Here is a 15,996-nt window from a genome sequence, read left to right on the forward strand (position 1 = left end):
GGGATAAAAAAATAATAATAATAAAACCAAAACAAACCAGAGAGATACTGCAGCTTCCCAGATGTAGCGTGCATGGTCTCAGCAGCTTTAAGTTGCAGCTGCTCTAATTTTATTTTATTTTTTTCTTTCTCCCCTGCTCTCTGTGACGCAAATCCAGGCAGCGTCCATGTTGCCGGAGGGTAGAAGCTCAGAGCTTCTCACTCGCTTCCATCCCCGTGCTGATAACTAATCGGAGCAGGGACACAAAAGTGGGACAGTGGAATGACTCTGTAGAGCTCAGAATAGAGATGTGGAGATTCTGAAATGAGATACATCTGAGGAAATGCCCACTTACACTAGGGAAAGCAAAGTACATCAACACATGCATGCTGCAGAAGCCAGGTGCCCATGTATCACAACTATTCTGCACTCGGCTGTTGGGCTATTGAGCTGAATTGGAGACCAGTCTTCCAAAATCTTGTAATCGCCAATCTGTCGAGACTTGTTTTGCAGTCAGTCCCCTTCCCCATTTCTTCCCTTTTTTTCTGTTGCCCCGTTTCTTGCCAAAGTATTACAGATGCTTTAATGGATTTCCTTTAATGGAAATCTTGGGATTTGAATAAATTAAGAAAAATTTAAATAGGTATATGCAAATTTAATTAGTTTGGCTGGATTTAATTACACTCGGAATCTGTGTTTCCTTTGTGTAGGATTTAGATTTAGGTCGAAGAAGGGAGGAGGGGATGGAGGCAGTCATGAAGCCTTTGGGGCTGTAGTTTAGTGGAAGAGCATCTGCTGGGCATGCAGAAGGTTCCACCTTCCAATTCCTGTGTACTTACTGATGGCACTGGGCATCAACAGGCAGCTGTTTATCGTGCCTCAGTCAGTTTGAGATGAGAAGTTGAGGCAAATAGCACAGTCCAGGGCAGGCACAGGTCACGTTCTTCAGGTGGTATTCAAAGAAGCAAGAAAGTTATTCCAAAGTAGGCAAGAGGTGAAGCTCAAAGAACCGGAGATAGAAATTGTAGTCTAATACAAGCAGGCAGGGCGTGAGACTCAGAGAGGAAGCAATACTGGGGAACGAATCAAGAGCTTTCTATGGCCAGTCTTCATAAGTCTGCAGCAAACGTCACCTTGGTAATAAGCTGCTTAGAGTGGGGAGCCAAGCCTGAGGTATCAGATAAGGTTAGCAGGGTCTCTGTTGGTTCCTTGGATCAGCTGATCATACTGGACTGGCAAGCTGTAATACACCTTTCTGGCCATTGTCAGGGTGGTGCTGTGGAGCAGCTGAGATCAGGCCAGCAGTGTCCATCCATCCATGAGCTGCTCTGGTGGGGCAGAGTAAAAACCCTTGTCTGAGTCTGCTGTCTGAGCCTGCTGGTGTCTTGTACAAAGTTCTCAATTGAAATGAACCAACATTCTGCAAAAGCATGGAGGGAGTTGTGCCCCATGTCCTTTTCTTCCCCAGAGAACTCTGTAAAAATGCCATCTGTTGTCACTCCAATTAACATCTGTTTTGACACGAGAGAAGAAAGTGCACCTATTATAAGTCATTCCCATTTTTACGAGGTTGGGCTCCAAGAATGTGCACTTTAGATTCCGGTTTATTGCTTTAGTTAACAGCTCTGATAATTTGAATGAGTCCACCATAACCATCAATCCTCCCTTTTTACGGCTCTTGGCTAAAAAAAGCAAATAGCTAGGAATGCTTGTATGCCTGTGTTTCTAACAATATTGTGTTGGAAACAAAAAGGGTTGCTGATCCTTCTACTGCAAACCAAGGATCTGTTCCTACTATAAATAGCAGGAACCAGGAGTGTTGTAACACACTTTCTGTACTTTCACTCACGGCTAGAAAATACTGCACAATTATCAGAGCTGTGAGGCAGTATTGGCCAAAGGAGCTATTGCTTCTTTCCAGCAGCAATGTGAAATCTTGTCCTAGGAGATTCTTATGCAATAGTACTTATGGGGGAATGTCACCATGAGGTGATATTTCCCTGTCATTGTTGTTTGGTCATGTATTGTAGCAAATGTCTGCTCATGTGACAAAATCAAGATATAGTTCCCTTTCAGTTATTGCATTTTCTGTTGATATATTGTGTGAGAGGGAGGAGGCAAGTAGCGTGAAAGAGAAATATCACTTTGTGGTGACATTTCCATGTCAACACCAATTATACCCATTCACGCTCAATTGCAGAACCAACACACTGCTAACACCAAAGCCAGGCTGTAGGATCTCATCACACAGATAAACTTTGTGTTGAAAGCAGGTGTGTAAAGAACTTAGAGATCCTGTTAGTATTATGGATCAGCAGTGGAGGGTTCTTTTGCTGTCCCAAGACTCTCATTACCCTTTTGTTCATGTATTACATTTCTATGCCACCCTTCCTCCAGGGAGCTCAGAGGGGCTTACATCTATCTGTCTAGTCCTAATTCAGCTTCATAACAACCCTGTGAGGTAGTTGAGATTGAGAGTGAGTGATTGGCCTAAGTTCACCCAATGAGATTGAAGTCTGAGCAGGGATTTCAGAGTCCAAGACCTGAACCATTACGCTGTGTTGGCTCTCCTTGCCTCTACTTCCATGCAGATAACACCGATTCAGCCCCAGAGATAGTAATGGATACTTGTGCCCACATGAGCTTGCAGTTTGTATATCCTAACTCCTGTGCTGATACTTGCGTTCTGATTCTGTGAGCTGACGCCTTGGGGCTGTGGTTCAAAGGATCAGACCCTTAGATAACAAAAATGCTCAAGAATTGTTTGCAGGCATTGAGATCTTCACTCCCTCTTTGCCCTTAAAACGAAACAAAACACCAGGGTGGAAGAGTGATAGTAGAATCTTATTTTTAAGGTTCCTCTGGGCTGCTTAATGTTCCAGGGAATTTCTCGGAATTGTATTGAGGGAGGGAGCTTGGAACGCAGCATCAGGCTCTCTTTCTGACTTTTCTGCTGGGTGTAGCTGAAGAAGTTAATTGGGTGTTAAAGGCTTTCCACTGAGTCTGATGCTTCCTTTTCTCCTTTATACTACTTCCTGTTGCTAATCTCCCCTTGGAAGGAGACTCCTAGCTACAGAGAAGACACAGTTACTTAATACCAGAAGAACTTGATTTTGTTGGTAAGAATTTCAAGGGATTAATATTGCTCCATTGGAGTGAGGCAGGGTTCCCCTCATTTTTCTTTTCTCTCTTTTTTAACCTGTCCATATTTGAGCAATTAGGGATTAATCCGAACCTCATTGTGCTTCTGTTACTCTGTGCCAAGTGAATTCATTTAACAGCTGCTGTTAAAGCTGTAAATGTTCTGTTCTGTTTCATCTTTGAGAGGGTTTTATCTTGCACCCAAACACATACACTCCACTCTCATTACGGCAGACAGGAAGGATTTAAACCTAGAAGCCCAGCTTTGTGATGCTTGGGGGATTCTGGATATACAAAGCTGCCACTATATTATTCCAAAAACTATTGGTCCACCTAGTCCTGTATTGCCTATTCCAGGGGGTCTCAACCTTAGGTCCCCAAATGTTGTTGGTCTGGAGATTATTTTATGTATTTATTTAATTTATATCCTGCTCTTCCACCAGGGAGCCCAGAACAGTATACATGGTTATGTTTAGTCTCACAATAACCCTGTGAGGTAGGTTAGGCTGAGAGAAAAGTGACTGGACCAAAGTCCTCCAGTGAGTTTCATGGCTGAATAGGGATTTGAACTCGGGTCTCCTCGGTCCTAGCCCAACACTCTAACCACTGCACCATGTTGGGTTTCTGATGGAACTGTAGTCTTCCATCTTGGGGTTCCAAGGTTGGGGACCCCTGGCCTACTCTGACTGCCTGTGGCTCTCCAAGGAGAGATTGTACCCAGCTCTGGGTTCCTTTTAATAAAGTTGCCAGGGATTGATCGTGTGGCCCCTTCGGCATGCAAAACCACACAGACCACTTGATTGGATACATACACATAGGCACATTGTTGGATTTTGAAAATGCTACACATCAGATTTGGGAAAAGACAGTCACCTGCTCTCCTGTGGTGATTCGAGAATCTCGGGGTGGGGTGGGGTGGGGTGGAGTGACTAGACTGCGAAACCAAATGTTTATGTGTGACTCTTGTAAGTTTTTTTTGGGGGGGGGGTATTGGTAGGGCTACTATGCAAACTATGTAGAAGTGCTTGGCTGCTGATTATACAGATTTGAAAAGCCGGAATTAAATCCTCCAAGAGAGTAGATTGTAAGTGGACATCTGGATGAGGAGGAAAGGCTGAGGGGACTTTCCAGAACTTCACAGGGGCAAAGAGACTGAGCTATGAATCAGAAAGTGCCTGGTCCGACTCTCACCTCTGCATTGAACTTGCTAGGGGGCCTTAACCTTAGCTGGGACCACTCAGATCTTCAAGGTATGTTAAACGTGGTTATACATGCTCTGTCGATCCATGAACATCCCAGAGAATGAGTCCCAGAGCATGGTCTAAAGACTCATGATACAGCCACTTTGCTGAAGCTAAGCAGGTCTTGGTGTGTTCAGTGCCTGGATGGGCGTTGGGCGGCCCATGCATGCCACCTTTTGGGGATGAGGTTGTAGCTCAGTGGTAGAGCACATGTAGGAGGTTCCAAGTCTAATTCCTGTCATATCCAAGTAGGGCTGGGAAAGACTCCCCACTGAAACCCTGGAAAGCTGCTGCCAGTCAGTGTAGACAGTACTGAGCTAGATGGACCAGTGGTCTGACTTGGTGTAAGGCAGCTTCCCATGTTCCTATGGAGCAAGTATGTAATCTGAATCTAACACACCTTTTACGTATCAGGCGTTTGAACATCTGAGTCTAATTGCTGAAAGCAAAGAAAATGTTTTTTGTGTGTGTGTGTATTCAAAATAGTTTGTCACTGATTTTTTCTCTCTCCTGTTTTTATTTGAACGGCTGTTAAACTTTTTTTTTCCATTACTTGTAGTGTATGGTATTTAACTGTTTGCTATTATTAGTTCTGAGGCAACCGCTTATGGACAATTCTGCTCACTTACTAAGTAGTCTGTTTATGCATTCAGAGTGGTTAATAGACTGCCAGAGGGTTCAATTTTTACCCACACCCTCTCCTTTTATTTTAGTAGCAATGGCTTTAGTTCTTGAAAGGGCTGCAATTTCTAGTCAATTCATCAGATTAATTGATTTAAAAGGTGCCTGGGATTCATTGACATATTTTTCTTAAATATGTTTGTTTATTATGCATATACTTTGGTGGATTGACTTAAATCAAGGTGATTTAAGTCAATGATTTTAAATAACCAAGACAAAAAACCTCTGCTTAAATCATTGAATTAAATCAAGTTTCCCACTGATACTTCTTCACTTATTTCTTAAACCATGATACAAATCTGATCACTAAAACATGTTAGATTAAACCAGATTAAAATTAAAACTAGATGTCATTAAAAGCCAGGCTAAAAAGATGGGTCTTTAAGGATCTCCTGAGGCCTCCAAGGAAGATAATCCTCTCATAACTATGGGGAACGCATTCCACAACCCAATCAGCCAAAGATGTACCCCTCTTGATCGTCTCAATGATCTTGTAGAGAAAGGCGCTCTCTCAGGTAACCCGGACCTAAGCCATTCAGGCCTTTAAAGGTAATAACCAGCACTTTGTACTTTGCCTGGAAACATATCGGCAGCCGGTGCAACTATTTAAGAATAGGCACAATGTAGTCTCTCCTGGACACCCCAGAGACCAATCTGGCTACGCATTTTGAACTAATTGAAGCTTCCAAACTATGCACAAAGGCAGCCCTACATAGAGCACATTACAGTAGTACAACCTGGAGGTTACCAGCTGGTGTGCCACTGTTTTTAGGTCATTCTCCTCAAGGAACAGTTGGAGTTGTTGACTCAATCGCAGCTGGTAAAAAACACTCCTGGTCACAGCCTCAAGCCAAGGCACCAGGGTGAGACCTGGGTCCAAGAGCATTCCTAAGCTACGAACCTGTTCTTTCTAGGGTATTGTAACCTCGTCCAGAAGAGGAAGTTCTATCCCGTCTTGTAGATTATGACCCCCAAGAATGAGCACCTCTGTCTTGCTTGGATTCAGCTTCTGTTTATTATCCCTCATCCAGCCCATTACTGCCTGTAGGCAGGCATTTAAGGAGCTAACACAATTTTTAGCCTACTTTCCAGTAGGCTTATGAGATCACCCTACAGTGTGTGTGTCCATCCCTCTGTGTGTGCCCCCCACCATCAACTTTGCAACGCCTGGACCAATATGAACCCAGTTGGGTACAGTTGTGGGGACACATAGAGACACCTCAATGGCATAGTTTGTGATGATGTCATGCACACCGATTCAAGATGGTGGACGTGTACACTTATGAGGCGCAAGTAGGCTAACTTGTGAACCGCTTAACTGATTTGAACCAAATTCACTACAGCTGTAGGGACACCTCAGCAGCAAAGATTGTGATGATACAATCCACCCTAATTCAAGATGGCAGACAATACACTTTTAAGACACAAGTGCACTAACTTGTGGACAGTCCAACCAATTTCAACCACATTTGCTACAGCTGAATGGAAACGTAGGATTGCCCCAAAGGTGCAATTTGTAAAGATGACATCCACCCCTATCCAAGATGGCGGACACATGAATATTTGAGGCGCAAATTGTGGACTTGTGGACTAACTTGTGGACCACGATTTGCACCAAATTTAGTCCAGATGTAGAGACAATGAAAAGGAAGTAGGCTGATTAGTTCTTACTAGAAGAACCTGTCTGATATTGATGACAAGGAGAAATAGATTTGGGTATCATCAGCATATTGATAACAACCAGCACCAAATCCCCTAATGACATCACATGTTCCATGATGGAAGAAAGGTGGTATATAAATAAAAATAAGTAAATCCCTCTTAGCTGAGGTTATGTTATGTACTGTTATGGTTGAGCACTGAAATGGAGGCCAGGGGTAGCTTAAGAGCTAAACTTTAGGCATCTAGTTGTGCAGTAGGACACATTTTGAGGGCAGGGTTGCTTCCCAAGAAATTGCTCTGAATCTTTAGCTCTACCAATATGAATACAAATTTGGCAAATATTTATATACTGCTTTTCAACCAAAGTTTCCAAAGCGGTTTATACAGAGAAATAATAAATAAAGATCTCTGTCCCCCAAAGGGCTCACAATCTAAAAAGTAACATAAGATAGACACCAGCAACAGCCACTGGAGGGATGATGTGCTGGGGATGGATAGGACCAGTTGCTCTCCCCCTGCTAAATAAAGAGAATCACCACTTTAAAAAGGTACCTCTTTTCTCAGTCAGCAGGGGGCTCTAGGGATGAAGTGGGGAGATGGAGCAGCTCTGGAGCTTCCTGCCTATTCTTTCACTGATCCTGTTGCCTCCCACCTGTGCTGTAGTGAAGGGGACTCCAGCATGGTGTGCAGGAGAATGAGGGGAGACAAAAAGGACAAGGGCAGGGATGGATAGATCACTTGTGCATTTAAAGTGTGAGTCTTCAGGTTGTAAACTGGCAGCCCTGTTTAGGGAGGGAGGTGGCAAAAGTCATAGATGGGCCTGGGAGAATGTGTGTGTCCATTTGGTACTGCCAGACGTTGCTCCAGCAGTGGTAACGGAAACTGAGCAATTCTCCGACGTGAACTTTTATGGCTTCAGTTTCTGCGCAGCCTCAAAGCATCATCAGTAGAAATAATACTCTTTGAAAGAGTTTGGACAAAATGAACACTGAATGCAAAAGCTGGCCCCTCAGTGATGGTCTCATAGCAGCGATGTTGTTGTTTATGATGTTATGTGGTGTGTTTAATGTTCAGAGTGCTGTGAGATTCTTATCTCATCCACCTCCCTTAGGTACAGTGGTGGTGGTGCTCTCTGCCCCCATTTTAAAACAAAAAACAAAACTCATGTGGGTGGAACTGAAGCAGAGAAGTAAAACCCAATTACAAACCTTGCTTTTTTAAAAAAAGACCCATCTTTTATGTGACCCAAGTGAAAAGATATTTTAGAAGACAGACAGACATTCTAAGTGGATTGGAAGAGGTTTGAAGTTTGTTCCCAGGAGAGAGGATGTGTATTCAAATGCCGTTGAATGCAACAGATGTGAGCGTTGATAGCCATTTCACCATATCTCATAATCTCTGTCTTTACTCTTAGTAACATATCTTGGCATATACTACTACAGTACTACTGCTGCAGATATTTATATATTACGTTTCAACAAAAGTTCTCAAAGCCGTTTAGGTAGAAAGATAAATATTACATAAGATGGTTCCCTGTCCCAAAAGGGCTCAGAGGAAGAAGAAGCAAGGTAGACATCAACTACAGCCACAGGAGGGGTGCGGTGCTAGGTTTGGTTAGGGACAGTTGCTCCCCCGCTTCTAAATAGAGGAGAATCATTACTTTAAAGGTGCCTCTCTCCCTCTCTGTCCCTCGACTAATTGGCAGAGAGAGGGAGGAACTTACCAGTCTTTTGACTGAACCAGCTGTTACCCTCACAAATCTTGCACATGACCCTTTGAAATCCTTTCTTTTCAGAGTCAGGTCTGCCATAACTTTCCAAGCAAGGTTGGGTCATGGGGTTGTTAAAAAAATATTGGAAGAGTGGTACTCCTCTGCATCGGACAAAACGCCCTGATTTGCCAGCAGTGGTCATGTTTCTGAAGGTTTAAACCTGGACAGATTAGGGCGGGTTTTTTATTTATTTATAGCTATGTAAACTGCTTTGGGAGCTTTTGTTGAAAAGCAGTATATAGTGATCGTATTGGTTGACTGATGGCCCAAGGCAGTAAACCCAGCTCTGCCATCAGGTGCACTCCCAATAGGAAGGCAGTTGTGACCCATCCTGGCTTCCTGTGTATGTTTGCAAAAGCATGTTTGATGCATCCAGATGTTTATGGTAGAGGAGCAGATCTTGCATTGAGCGGCTGTGTGCTTGGCACATGGGCTGCCAAGAGCCCTGCCGGGGGGGGGGGCAAATACCCTTGCCTCCCCCTCCTGGCAGGGCTCCTGGCAGCCCATGTGCCAAGCACACAGCCGCTCAAAGCAAGATCTGCCCCTCCACCATAAACATCTGGATGCAAGTCATTGCAGGTGCAATCATATGCCACCTCTGCCGCAGGCTTCAATTACATATAGGTCAATGATACTCAGGCTCTTGATTACCACTGCATAAACCTCCCCCCCCCAGAAGCCACCACTCCCAGAAGCCACCCCCCCAAAAAAAACTTGTATCTCTCATTCTGACAATGAAATGTTGGCAACCCTAATGGCCACATTAGGGTTGCCAACATTTCATGGTCAGAATGAGGGGCACAGGTTTTTGCGGGGGTGGCTTCTGTGGAGGGGAGGTTTATGCAGTGGTAATCAAGAGCCTGAGTATCATTGACCTATATGTAATTGAATTATATGCAATTGAATAAATGAGGGACAAATGCTGTCCCTATAGAGACCCACATTTCATCTGCGAAATGAGGGACATCCTGTGTAATGAAGGACAGTTGGCAACCCTACCTGCCACTGGCTGCCTCCCACCGCTGCCACAGCCCCGCCCCCAGCCACTGGCCTCCGCATCCCCGTGAACCACTGCAGCCACCACAGCCATCTGGCTTCCCTTGGTGTGCTGTGGTGCAGTTTAATGACATTAATCTGTGGAATTCTCTGCCATGGGAGATGGTGATGGCCACTAGTTTGGATGGCTTTAAAAGAGGCTTATAGACAGATTCATAGAGGACAGGTCTATCAATGGCTAGTAGTCTGGTGGCTGTGGGTCACCTCCAGCTTCAGAGGTAAGATGCTTCTCAATACCAGTTGCAGGGGAGCAACAGCAGGAGAGACGACATGCACACACCTCTTGCCTGTGGGCTTCTTAGAGGCGTCTGCTGGGCCTCTGTGGGAAACAGGATGCCGGACTAGATAGGCCTTGGGCCTGATCCAGCAGGGCTGTTCTTACGTTCTTATCACTGCCTGGCGCCTGTTATCCCATACATTTGGACACGGGCTGCCTCCAACATTGCTACGCCACCACACAGGTGTCTACTAGAGAAGCATGAAGGGTAAGAAGACCTCTGTGCTCTCTTCATCTTCAGTACTTTTCAACATGTTCCTCCCAAGAGAGAGGGAAAGCAGGACACGGGTCCCAATGCGTTTCGAGGTGAAAAACCTCTTCCTCGGGGAAAGTCTTCCTATGACACAATGTGACGCTTCACACAGGCTGCTGCCAAGGGCCCCTTCAGTCCTGGAGCTGGCCATTGAGAGGTGCAAGTCAGTCCGCTCTCTGGGAAGACTGAAACTCTGCCCTCCTCTTGAGGATGTGTATAGATTAGAATGGGCCTGTAATCATAGCCCTTGTGTTGATTGCCAGTGCTAAGGATCTGGGGCTGGGGGGATATAACCAACATCCATCTCTCCCCCCCCACCCTTCCCACAATATGCTATCTCTACCTTATAGCATAGTCCTGGCCATTGCTTCCTTCTGCCTACCCTTAATGCTTTCTCTGTGGAAGATTTGGAGTGGAGAAAATCCTTTTCATCTTGCTCTCTCCCACAATAGCAGCAAGTATGAATCCAAAATCATTCATAAAGAGGAACAGGCTCTAATCACAGCTCTTTGTGGCTACCTCAAAGGGTGGCAATGTGTGAAGAGACAATGGCAGGCAGTCGATAGTTCAGCATCCCCCTCACACCTGCATTCCTTTCCACTTGCACCAGTAGGGGATTTCTCTGAAAAGTCATTCTACTTCTTACCCCTTGAATATAAGAACATGATCCACATGATCATAAGAATGCAAGGGTTGCCTTTCCATTTGGGCCAGCATTTTTGTTCCTAGTGATGATGGCTGGGCAGATGCCTCTGGGAAGCTCATAAACTGGGTAGGATGCTGAAGATCCTCTCATTTGTCCTCAGTATCAGGTCCTCGGAGGTATACTGCCTCTGGATATGGAAGTTCAGTTTACCAGTTTTGACCAATAGCCATTGACAGACCAGTTCTTCCATGAATTTTGTCTAAGCCTCTTAAAAAGCTTTTTAAGCTAGTAACTGTCGCAGCAGTTTCTGGTCACAAATTCAATGTTTGTATTTACTTTAATCCAAGACTACATTTTCCCCCTCAAGTTCTTAGCTGTTAAAAGTTGAGGAGTAGTCTTAAATTCAGAGTCATCTTCCTTTCGAGTTTATACAGCTCTATCTTTCACCTCTATCTTTTCATGGGAGTCGTCTTAAAGTCAGAACCGTCTTGTATCCGGGTTAGGTAATCGTGCATCATACCAAGAAGTACTTTCTCTCCCCCAAGCAACTGCCAAAGAATTTCTTTGGATGGCCCTGAGCTTGTTGTTTTATAACTGCTTCCCTTGTAAACACAAAACAAACCCCTGTAGATGTAACGGAGACTTTATTCCAGAAACAACTCAATGTTCTCCTTTTTCCTCCCTTTTCTTTCCCTCCCCCACATGCTTTCTACAGGATCCCAGCTGGAGCAAAACATCCAAACAACAAAACACAAATGATTATTAGGTAGGATATGGTGTGTGTGTGTGTGTGTGTGTGTGTGTGTGTGTGTGTGTGAGAGAGAGAGAGAGAGAGAGAGAGAGACTTCCTTCCTTCCTTCCAAAGTGCACCCCAACCCAGAGCAGCCCAAGACACTTTTCTGCCTGAGTCAAAGACCAATAGGATCCTGCCCCCGCCATCATCTGCAGATGGGCTCGTGGCCTTCCCAGGCCATGCTACCAAGGCAGCCGCAGTGACCTGCAAACCCTCTCAGACCATATCACCAAACCATGCAGTGGTGGCAGGCGGGGCATAAGTTGCTCAGTTTGGGTGAGGAGGCACGAGGAGGGGTGTGGCCCGAGGAGTGAGGAAGGGCAGCCTCCGTGGACGGCAGGGTGGTGCCCGTGGTAGTAGGGGCCTGGTATCTGCCTCCCTCTCCATGCTCCCCTGCCTCAGGCTCCCTCGCCTCTCCCTTTCTCATGGAAGGGCCGCCCCGACTCCAGTTGCTTTCCCCCTTGCTGTGATACTTCAGTAAGCCTTCCACCAGTGGAAACAGGACTGCATCTGGGCTTCTGGGGAATTGGTGCACATCTTGGCTAGTTTATTTCCCTCTCTTTTCTCCTCTCCTAACTAATTGACTGTAATCAGTGGCAGTTTGTCAGGAGTGTCTCTTCTACCCCCTTTCCTGCCCCCAGCCTGAGAACTTTGTGGGGGAAAGTGCAAGGGAGTGAAATGGTCCAAGCTAATATTCACCCTGCGAAGTGAAACGGACAGTGATGTTCTGCAGGCCCCGGCGAAACGGATGCCATTCGTTCATTTGACGGCGAGGGAGTGGAGAGCCACAACCACGTGGAAAGCAGGGTCTGTCTTGTTTGCTACGGCTGCTGTTTTCTGAGGCTTATTTTTTAAAACGAAGCAATGACTGCAAATTGCCAGTGATGGGGATTTATTAGCATCCATGATTGGACTGTCTAGTGAGGGAGGGCTCAACCTTCAAATGCTTTTTAAGTACTGGTAAGGAATGAATAGGTTTCTTGTTGTGGCCACAGGCCATAAACAAACGTGTTAAAAAGAGTGACGATAATAAAAAGCTCACAGAGCTATGTGGCATTGATGGAAGAGCTTGTGCCAGCCATCACCAGTGGTGTCAGAGTTAATGGCAGGTGTATTCCCAAAGGCGGGACAGTGTGCTTTAGGTAGGAACGAGAGGATTTCCCCTGCTCCATTCAGTGTTCCCGGTAAGAGAGATTCCCAGATGTTGTTGACTACAACTCCCACATTCCCCTGCCAAAGGCCATTGTAGCTGGGGATTATGGGAGTTGTAGTCAAGAACAACAATCTGGGAATCCCTTTTACAGGGAGCACTGGCTCCATTTCTTCCTTGTTTCTCTGGTTTGCTCTTTCTTCAGTTTGACCAACCTGGTTTGGCAGTTCGAGGGGCTATGCTTGTAAAGGGGAATCCGGAGTAGGGGTGTGCACGGAACCGCTAACTGCGGTCTGGCACTGGGGTGGGGGGTAGCTTTAAGAGCGGCGGGAGGGTTTACTTACCCCTCCCGCCGCTTTCCCGCTCTGTTGCCGTAATCTTAAGAGTAATTGGGGCGGCAGGATACCTCCCTGCCACCCCTTCCCCGACGTTGCTGGGAAAACCTCCCAGGAGTCCTTTGCGCACGCACACGTCACAGAGATCCTAAAAGATCCCTCCTACCATGCGTATGGTCGCATCACAGCCACTGTCTTTGTTTGCACAATTCTGTCAATGAACTTTGAATTGCTACTGCTGAAGTAGCATGGAAAATAAATGCACAGATGTACGGAAGGCATTGTGATCCAGCAGGGCTGTTCTGATGTGAACAGATGTGAACAGTGGGGCATCAGTTTCACTTTGGAAGCTCCTTAATCTAGGAGACAATGAAGAGGATTTTGGAAACTAGAAGTGTGAGCACTGTAAGCTATTCCCCTTGGGATGAAGCCGCTCTGGGAAGAGCAGAAGATTCCAAGTTCCCTCCCTGGCAGCATCTCCAAGATAGGGCTGAGAGAGATTCCTGCCTGCAACCTTGGAGAAGCCGCTGCCAGTCTGTGTAGACAATACTGAGCTAGATAGACCAATGGTCTGACTCAGTATATGGTAGCTTCCTATGTTCCTAAAAACATCTCTACTGTATTGACCTGAATCCAAGACTAGGTGTCCCCCCCCCCCAACCCAGTTTTTGATATTAGATATCAGGAGGTTATCTTAAATTCAGAGACCTGTTCCTTTCAAGTAAATGCAGGTATATCGTGTATTTAACTTCTGCTTTTAAAGGGGGGTCATCTTAAATTCAGAGTCGCCTTCAGTTTGGGTAAATATGGTAGTTCTGGACACTTCCACCTTTGACAGGGTGGTGGCGCTCAAGCAGGGTTCATGGCTGGGATACCTGTACTGCAGACACCACGAGGATGAACACTGTGGGGCCAGTGATGCTTCCTAATGGGGGGAAAAAACACAAACTTTTCAACCTGAGCTGTTTTTTTAAAATGCTCCTGTGAACATCCGTTTGTCTCTGTTGGCATTGCTTTGATGGCATATCTCTCTCCCTCTTTTTTTCCTTTTTAATTGCTGCTTTATTTGGAAAGAGAACTGCTGTGGCCGGAGTTTTCCTCTGGCAGTAATTTGCATCAGATCAGAGGACACAGAGTACAATAAAATAATCAGCAAGCGAAGGGATGGAGTCGGGGGTGGAGAATGGTTAGGAGAGTCTAGCAGTTCTACCCATCTGCCGTCAGTCTTCACTGGCTTTCCCTGGACCGCTGGCTCACAGAGGTGAGTGGCCACACATTCCCGCACTGGATAATGTAAGGCATGGACAGTGGAGCCAGCTTAGCTGTGGGAGATGTGTGCTCCCTGCGAGCTCCCTGAGGCCTTTTTTGTTCTGTGTCAGTGGTGCATCTGAATACCATATGTCACCGAAAGAACGTTCCCAGCCGTTCCTTCTAACGGGCAAGGCAGACATCACGTTCTTGGAAATTTCCGTGCCCGCCTCGGGAGATAAACAGTAACAGGGCCAGCTTAATTGTCAAGCCAGTTAAGAACGCAGAGTGGTTTTTTAAGATGCCATTGTTTCCCTTTAAAAATATTTCATATATATACACTTTTAAGTATCTCAGGGCTGAGTGCAGCTTCACTAAAAATAGAGGGTTCTCCCCTTCCCCCAAATACTTGTTCCACCATGTTTTGAAGCTCTTTCTGTGTGTGTGCAGCTTTTAAAAATAAGAACCCAAGAAGGGTCTTGCTTGGCAGGCCAAAGGCCCCTCTTGATAGCAAGCATGACATGTCCCCTTAGCTAAGCAGGGTCTATCCTGGTTGCATATGAATGAGAGCCTAGAAGCGTGAGCACTGTAAGATATTCCTTATATTCCTTTCAGGGGATGGAGCTGCTCTGGGAAGAGCATCAGAAGGTTCCAAGTTCCCTCCCTGGCAGCATCTCCAAGATAGGGCTGAGAGGGATTCCTGCCTGCAACCTTCCTGTTATCACAGGGATTCTCAATCTTGGGTCCCAGATAGTGCTGAACTATTGTATTTACCTGAATCCAAGACTAGATTTCCCCCCAATTTTTTTGATATTAGAAATCAGGAGGTCATCTTAAATTCATAGTTCCTGTTCCTTGTGAGTAAATACAGGTACAACCTGTATTTAAGCTCTGCTTTTGGAGGGGCTTGTCTTGCTTATGAAGTGGGGAGCCATCTTTGATTCGGGCAAATACAGTACAACTTTGATTCGGGTACATACTCCCAAAGGCCACTGTGACTTAAGATGGGAGATGTCCAGCACCATCTGGGGACCCAAGCTCGAGGAAGCCCTGGCATAATGTGTTGTTTGGCCCTTACCCTCCAGAAAGAACTTAATGAGGCTGTTCTCACGAGCAGCCAAGACCAGGCTAGGCTGCCCGTGGGAACTGTCAGGAGTCAACCAGCTCCCAGTGGTGTCCCGGCGGCAAACCTGCCTAAGAATCCCACCACTTAAATGAGGTTAAGGGAGTGAGTTCTCCCTTAACTCCCTCTGTTGCTTTCAGCTGGCACTGGAATACTGACATGGCTGGAGGGATCCCCACAATGCACTGCACACCCGCACAGTGCATTGTGGGATTTCCTGGGGCTGGGACAACGTATCTCAGCCCCTGCAACTCCGTGTTGCCAGGGGCAGTGGCAGAGTGTCTGGGTGCATGCCCGTCACCAACAGGATGATCATCTGCGGGGCAGGTAAGCTTTCCAAGGCTTTCTGCCCACCTGCCCACCCTCACGCTTGATTGTGAGAAAGGCTCCATATGTCCTAATTCCTTCCTCAATAGGGACTAGGACTGGCCCTCTTACTGTTTTTGCTCCTCTGCTGCTGTTCTCACAAAATCTTTGTGAATGGGCTTTTTTTGGTGCTGCAAAGTGATAGGGTCCATGGAGATGGTATTGCATCACAAACGCACCGTGAGATTGTGTTGCATATTTATACCAAGAGCATCTGTGTGATGGTGCTGCAGTTGTGTACTTTTACAGCATGCATCACTTGTGGTACAGATGT

At 46.0% G+C, this 15,996-nt stretch overlaps 1 protein-coding gene across 3 annotated transcripts in view; it reads left to right on the forward strand.

The window, feature by feature from the left end:
* Nucleotides 1-15,996, forward strand: part of PDE3A (phosphodiesterase 3A) — a 382,562-nt gene that overhangs the window by 98,114 nt on the left and 268,452 nt on the right. Inside the window, exon 1 of one of the 3 annotated variants that reach the window (XM_053252904.1) lies at nucleotides 3,008-3,098. The exons of the other annotated variants lie outside the window; for them this stretch is intronic. The gene's annotated coding sequence lies outside the window, so the exon portion shown is untranslated. Of the gene's footprint in view, nucleotides 1-3,007; nucleotides 3,099-15,996 lie in introns of those variants that run through there. 3 annotated transcript variants of the gene reach the window in all.

The sequence above is a fragment of the Hemicordylus capensis genome, chromosome 5, assembly GCF_027244095.1.
Source record: "Hemicordylus capensis ecotype Gifberg chromosome 5, rHemCap1.1.pri, whole genome shotgun sequence".
Lineage (NCBI taxonomy): Eukaryota > Metazoa > Chordata > Lepidosauria > Squamata > Cordylidae > Hemicordylus > Hemicordylus capensis.